We start from the raw sequence: 7,363 nt of genomic DNA, 5'->3' as shown, positions 1-7,363 counted from the left end.
GGTGTTGGGGGCTACCCCACCTTCTCCGTTAGCTGAGCTCCAGGGACATCTTAGAGGTGGTTGTGGTGCAGAGGACTGACCCCGGGAAACGCTGAGCTCCACCTCCATTCCTTCTTATTATTTTGAGACCAGATCCGCCTCGTTTGCCCAGGCTGGCCTCGCACCTCGCAACCCTCCCGCCTCAGCCTCCCAGAGCTCTGGGGTTGCAGGCGTACACCACCTCGCCAGGCTCCAGCGAGGCCATCTCAGAACTTGTATTCTTAAAATATTTTCTTTCTGCTTGGTGCCATTCAGATATAAACAACATGTCCATCCACAGGTAAAATCGCTGGTGTCTTCCCAGGAGAATACTTCCTGCAGGCAGGGACAGTTTCGAGCAAAACGATCTGGCAGTTTTTTGACGTCAGCTCTCAGCGTAGACTTGGGCAGGGAACAGCTCAGCTGCAGCAAAACGTTTCTTTCATCGCTCTATCTCCGAGCCCAGGGATCCTCGCGGGGCTCCCCGCAATCTCTGTCCACGGCCCATTCTGAGACCGCGCCTTGCAGTGTGGCCGCGTGAAGTTTATGCCCGGCTTAGGTTGACACGCATGCTCTGTGCATGAACTTTCACATACATGCATGTTATTCTCCGCAAAGTCCCGCTGAAGTTGGCTTAGAGAGGAGCGGTCACTCAAGGGAGAGATTATTTGATTGTGAAGTTGTGTGGGTTTTTTCCATAAAGTGAAAACAAATTTTAAAGCCTTCCATGGAAAAAAAGGAGAGACAGCCCAAATGTTTTCTGTCCACCTGGAATTAAAAACACAATTCTTAAATGAGTGTGCTCATTTAGACTGGGAAGGTACCGGTAAAAATGTCTTTAAATCTGGTGACATCTTTTCATCCAGGCTGTCAGCCAGTGAAGAAAATATTTACCTTTAAAAAATTGTTTTTATTCATGAAGTGCCCATTCTTTCAGAGTTCCATAACTCGAGAGTTTTTTCCTTGCTTGTGGATTGATGATATCTTAATAATGTGAGCAAGGCTACACCTTGGTTCCCATGGGAGACCTACAGTGATAGCTGAAATGAATAACTATAAATAAGATTCATGTCTGTACATGCTCATAGCAACTGCCATCTTCTTGTGGCTGATGAAAAGATACCATATTTTAATTTATTAAATGTGTTTTCATACATTATTAATATCTGTAAAGGATTCAGATTGCTTTCTTAAATAGCCTAAAAGTTACATTTTTAATGTATAATTTTGTATGACTCAATAAACAAAACTTCTCACTAGGCACCCTAGCTGGCTATTGTGAAAATATTCAATTTTCTATGTTTAAAGCAGTAAGATTGTCTTAAAATAGTAAAACACTCATGGTTAAAATTACCAAAACTAGATTTAAAACAACAGAGGTTTCATGTTTTACTAAGAGAGTTCTTAATATTTTCCATGGTTAGGGTCCGAGTCAAATTTTAAAAAGCTGAGTTTTAAAAGTTAGGTTATGTAAGTGTTAACTTGTACAATATTATCAATAATCAGTGTATGATTGGCTAAATAAACGACTCTCAACTTAGTGTATAACATACCCTCTGTCCACTTAAAAATAAAACAGGCTACAAAGGTAAGCTTGAAAACTTGGTCCACAAAAAATAACAGTAAGCGCTATCTTTTATACAGTATACATGGCATCGCTTAGTCATACAAATAATCAGACATTTCACCACCTCTTGAAATTGACTTGTGCCAATTAAAAATTGGCCTACACCTGCCAGCTTTATCTAAGCAAGCATTATGTCGTAAGATAAAGGAGGTACAGGTACATATTGGGTAACAAACCTGTTTGTCATCAGTAACAGTCTACTAAACTTGTAAGAGGTCCAAAGATTTTTTAAAATGCTTTTCAATTTTTTTTCATTTAAAAGAGAATAAAAAACAATAAACCACCAGCAACATAGACAAAAACAAAACAAAGCAAAAACAATAAAAACAATACAGGGTTTCAGAACAAAATGATAGGAATTAATAGCGGTTGTTATGTTACATATCATCTTCAACGAAGCTGGTCAGATTACCAAATGTAGGAACGCAATATTGATCAAACCACTAAAGAGAATAATTTTAAAGAGAGAAAAAAAAACAGTAAAAAAACTACAGAATTTCAAGACAAGATGATAGGAAATTAATAATAGTTATTGTATTGCATATTATCATCTTCAAAGTAGTTGCTCAGATTACCAGATACAGGCATGCAAAATTGATCAAACAATATAAGCGCTAACTGTTCCTCTCAATGAACTGATAGAAATTAGTAGCGCAATTGTCTTAGCTGTCTTGTGTATATGTACATATCTTTTCTTTTTTCCCCTCCTTCCTTTCTTTCTCTTTTCCCCCATTCCACTTACTTGTTCCTTTTGAGCAATTTCTTCCCCTTTCACTACATCTACTGTACAAAGGTACATCAGCTGTTAAAGCCTAGACAGCTGCTATATTAAATACATCCATGTTTCGCCGGTATACAGAACTTTTGAGGTGCAGAACGTAAAAAATAATAATAATCTAATCTACTGAGGACCTCCAGACTGAAGTGGTTTGGGATGAGGGGCTCTTCCAGCCTTGGATTTTTGTGACTGTTGGTAATTTTGTTATAATCTTTACACGTGTCTGCACGGTGTGCAGTCGAGAAAATGTCACTCTAAAAATTAAAGGATGGGCAATGTTTACCCATAAAGTTCCTCTCTAAAAAGCACTTCCTGCTTACCCAATAAATTTTTTTTAAAGTAGCTAACTTAGATGAGCTTCCTTACGTCACTTAATATTTTATAATTGAAAAAAGGTAACTAAGTAAAAAGTCATTTTATACTAAAATGGGAATTTGAGGTTATTTTTAGAGCATTAAAAACCTAATCGTTCTAATATAATAACGTCATCACAACTGTTGATGGTAAAATGCTATGTCCAGTAGGGCGTGGTGGCACACACCTGCCATCCCAGCACTCGGGAGGCTGAGGCAGGAGGATCACCGAGAGTTTGAGGCCAGCCTGGACTACACAGCAACACTCCGTCTCAAGAAAAAAGTACTGTGTTTGCTCTTCATTTTAAATTTAATTTAAATTTAAATGTGACAACTGACTCACAACTTCAGCAGCACGTTAAGATGTTAAGCCATGACCTACAGGACGCGTAGCACACGACCCTCCGTGATAATACTACGCTGTTCTCTGGTCAGAATTCATATTTTCAAGATACCAAATATTCTAGAAATATCATCGCAGTTAGGAGCAAAGCCTTCTACTCCCATCTCAAGGCGGGCCCAGCTGCACCTGTAATCTAAGTGTTCAACAGCAGAGGCTTTGACACCGGAGCTAAAAAGATGACCGGGAGAATAGTTCAGCGGGTGTTCTGAGCTTCGCCCTGCAAGGTCAGCCAGGTCCCAGGGTCAGATGAAGCCACCCTGCCAGGATACGGCGGGTCCAGTGGGTCTCCCGCCTCCGAAGAAGGGTGATTGTTGGACTCCAACGGACAAGGGGCAACCAGCGAGCTGCACCTTGTGCTACAAACGGTCTCCAAAAAGGGGGTGTCCTGTACCCCCAGGGAAGCCACGTGCTCCATCAAAGACTGTGACAGTCCCGGTCCACGGTCCCCAAAATAATGCTAGAGGAGCCGAACCTTCCCTTGACAAACAGAGACATTTATCTCCAGCCACACCTTCAGCAGACAGCGGTTAAAAATTTTAATTCCCAATCCAGTAACCCTTCCAGCTCTCTCTGTGCGCTGCATTACGCAACTTGATTTACCCTTCAGCGCTTCTGCAGGAAAGATTTACCACCCGGAGTAGGCGCGCCTGTCAAATAAAAATGACATCTGTGAGGCATCTTGTTCGTACTTTGGTCCCCTCTGTGGTGGGTATGAGCTACTTTATCATCTACTGCAGAGTTCTTGCGTTTGCCTTACCTGAAGCCGATCGTGACAAAAAGTCTTCAGGACCACACGAAAGAGAAAAATTATCACACAATTGCCCAAAGCAGAGAGATGCATTCACTTAAGGTATTTGTTCAGGCATTGTCGTGAGGATTAAATGTGAGATTCCTCACGGGGCTGGGGACTTAGCTCAGAGGCACAGCGCCTGCCTGGCAAGCGCAAGGTGGTGAGTTCGATTCCCGGTACCGGAAAAAAAAACCAGCTAAATGTTAGAATCCTCATAAGCAGAGAAGGCTCTTTCTGGCCCCACCCTGCACCTGTAATATTAGAGAAAAGAGCTCAAGACAGACACACAGCAGGTAGGAGGCTTTTGCAGTGTGTTCTGGACTTTGCCTGCTTTTACAGTATGTGCTCATCCAGATTCCACAATTAATTTCTGGCCCTCCCTGTCTGACAAGCTTATGCAATAAAGCTTATGTGTCAAGGACTTGCTAATGTCTCTATCTTCTCATCGGGACGATCCGAGCATCATCACTGCTTGCACAATGAAACACAGCTTCCTCCGTGTCCCCGAGGACAGCGAGAGTTTTGGACGCTGGATAGGCAAGACCCAGGCGTCCCCTCAGCTCCCTGCATGTCAAGAAGACAGAGTATCTGGACTTCTACACCCTGAAGAATAAGGAATCAACGTCTCCAAGACAAAAATGAGGCAGGAGAAAAGATTTTTTAAAAAGACAAAGAGCTGAGCAAGCCTCTAATCCCAGTACTTGGAAGGCTGAGGCAGGAGGGTCGCCAACCTGGGCTACATAGCGAGTTCATGGCCAGCCCGCACTACACAGGGAGACCCTGTTTCAAAAAAAAAAAAAAAAGGAAATCACAACTAAAAATTGTACTTTTACCAAAACTGCAATTTCTGGGCCTTTACCCAAGTCACCCAACACACCCCTGTTGGTATGTTTCAGTTTAAATTTAGGCCCCTTTCCTTCCCGACCTATCACGCCCAAGACTATGTCTCAGGAATCCTGAAAGTCCGTAAATTAGCGTAATTAAAGAGAAACAGCCGGAACCTGATCCTAAGATAAAGGAACTGACAGAGAGAATCCGAAGAATGCTTCCATTAGCTTTTGGAGAAGGAGTCTCTCTCTCTCTCTCTGTTTCTGTCTGTCTCTCTGTCTCTGTCTCTGTGTCTCTCGGTCTCTGTCTCTCTGTCTTTTTGTTTTTCTCTGTCTCTCTCTCTCTCTGTCTCATCTGTCTCCGTCTTTCTGTCTGTGTGTGTCTCTCTGTCTTTGTCTCTCAATGTATGTGTCTTTCTCTTTGTCTCTGTCTCTCAGTCTCTCTATCTCTGTCTCTCTCTGTGTCTGTCTCCACCCCCCTCTGTCTCTGTCTCCTTTCTCAGTGTGCGCACCTATCAATTTCCTCCTAATAAAACCTTCCCAGGTCGAGCCGGGCACGGTGGTGCACATCTGTGATCCCAGCATTTGGGAGGCTGAGGCAGGAGGATCGTTGCGAGTTCGAGACCAGCCTGGGCTACAAAATGAGCTCACGGCCAGCCTGCACTGCACAGCGAGACCCTGTCTCAAAAAAAGACAAAAAAAAAAACCTCCCCAGGCCTCTGCCTGGCGACTCCTACAGATCCTCTTTTCCACACCAGCAGAGAGCAAACCTGCGAACGTATTGGGCAAAAGGCTGGGCGAGGTTTCTTATTTCAGCTTCCGCTAGCCTCCCCAGACCCAGCCCGGCCACTTCCTGAGTAATTTCCTGTCTTTTTCTCTCCTACTTGATTTATTTTTGCAGCCCCGGGGCTGCACCCGGGCTTTGTGTGCGCTCGGCAAGCACTCCACCATGCTGCCTTGTTATTTTTAAAGCAACTACAAAAAAAGAACACAGGGTAACTATAGGCTGCCCGGCTGTCACTCAGGGAGGACTTTTAAGGCAGCGGCTCTCCCACTGTGGGAAAAGCCACTAGGGTGTCGGGAGCTCCTCGGTAGTGAGAGAGCCGCAGGCCGAGTTTGCAGCAAGACGCTGCCTGCCATTCGGAGCGAGCACCCAGCTTGCAAGTCAGAGCAGGAAAGCCTGGGCCAGCCGCGAGCCGGAGACCTCCCCGTCTGTCCCCGGGACAGCCTAACTTGGTGCTTGGTGCGCGCGGAGTTTGGGCCCTGGAGGCTGAGCCGGGCTCAGATGCTGAGGAGGCTTGGGCGAGTCTGAGTCGCCCTGAGGTCCAAAGCGCACCCAGGTAAGCGGCTTGCTTCCGTACTGTGGAGCTCTGTGCATGCATCCGGGAGCTGGGTCCTCTGCCTGGATCACAGCCTTTGAAATCTGAGAAAGAGGAGAGAGAGCGACAGAGAGAGAGAGAGAGAGAGAGAGAGAGAGAGAGAGAGAGAGAGAGAGAGAGATGAGGCAGAAAAAGAACTTTCAGGGCAGATTTGCACGGTGACCACAAAAGCAGACTCAAGGAGAGAAAATGCATGAATGCACAAATGCATCTGCACGTAGCTCTGGCTTCTCTCCCTAGCGATGCTGGCCCATTGTGCTGAGCTCGGGAGGCGAAGACCTGCGGATTAGGAAGCTCCAGGAGGACTGGGGTCCGGGTCCAGGCGGGGGGATCCAAGCTGAGCCGGCAGGCTGGGTCTGGGGAGACGGCGGAACTCAGTCCCGGGCCGGGCAGGAGCAGAGCTGAGTGATGTGTGTCCATCCGGAATGGGTTTCCACGGTCTCTTTCCGAGTTTTTCTCGGGGAAAGTTGAACCCAGGAGCAAAGGGCCGGTGTGGGGAAGGATCAAACGCTCAGCCCCGCGCTGTGCAGGACTAGGTCCCTTCCCAAGGCTGAGCAGACCGACCCGGACGGGAGTCCCTCTCCTGCTGGCCAGGGAGACTTTCCCACGCACGGGGCTGGCTCTGCAGAGCTCAGCTGGGGCACAGCCGGCCAAGCGAAACACACAGAGCTGGAGAAGCCGGGAGAGACCCACTGCTGTGCTTTTTTGCAAAATTCAGTTTAGGGCAGGGGGCACAGCTCGGGGGGCAGCAGTTGATCAGCAGTTCTGAGGCCCTGGACTGCATCCCCAGCATTGCAAAAACTATCCTTAAACCCCCAAACAGCAAAGATATAAGGGAGGAAGGCAGTGTCATTCACCATCAGATATACTCACACAAATGATGCAATTTATACTAGCTATTCATATTTGTAATACTATATATTACACAGTTTTACAAGTTGCAAAACCTTGTGTGTAATGTTACACACACTGTCGTTTCATTCTTTGTACTTTGATTCTATAATATGGTCTATTATACACTTTATGCAACACCTTTAGAAGTTGCTTGTAAAATGTATATACTGCAGTCCATTTACACATTTTGATTGTTGAATGTGCAATTTATACTATACATTTTAATGACCTAATATTGACTATTACATATTCTGCAACACTTTTAGAAATTGCACTGGGTGTGGTGGCGCACAC

At 45.5% G+C, this 7,363-nt stretch overlaps 1 protein-coding gene across 2 annotated transcripts in view; it reads left to right on the top strand.

Moving 5' to 3' along the window:
• Positions 1 to 5,605: 5,605 nt before the first annotated feature.
• Positions 5,606 to 7,363, top strand: part of Arse (arylsulfatase E (chondrodysplasia punctata 1)) — a 21,450-nt gene continuing 19,692 nt past the window's right edge. Inside the window, exon 1 of one of the 2 annotated variants that reach the window (XM_005406524.2) lies at positions 5,606 to 6,136. The gene's annotated coding sequence lies outside the window, so the exon portion shown is untranslated. The remainder of the gene's footprint in view (positions 6,137 to 7,363) is intronic. The other variant, XM_005406523.2, reaches the window with a different exon arrangement.

The sequence above is a fragment of the Chinchilla lanigera genome, unplaced genomic scaffold, assembly GCF_000276665.1.
Source record: "Chinchilla lanigera isolate Chin_1 unplaced genomic scaffold, ChiLan1.0 scaffold00098, whole genome shotgun sequence".
Taxonomy (NCBI): Eukaryota; Metazoa; Chordata; class Mammalia; order Rodentia; family Chinchillidae; genus Chinchilla; species Chinchilla lanigera.
This window is presented reverse-complemented; position numbering and strand designations above follow the sequence as displayed.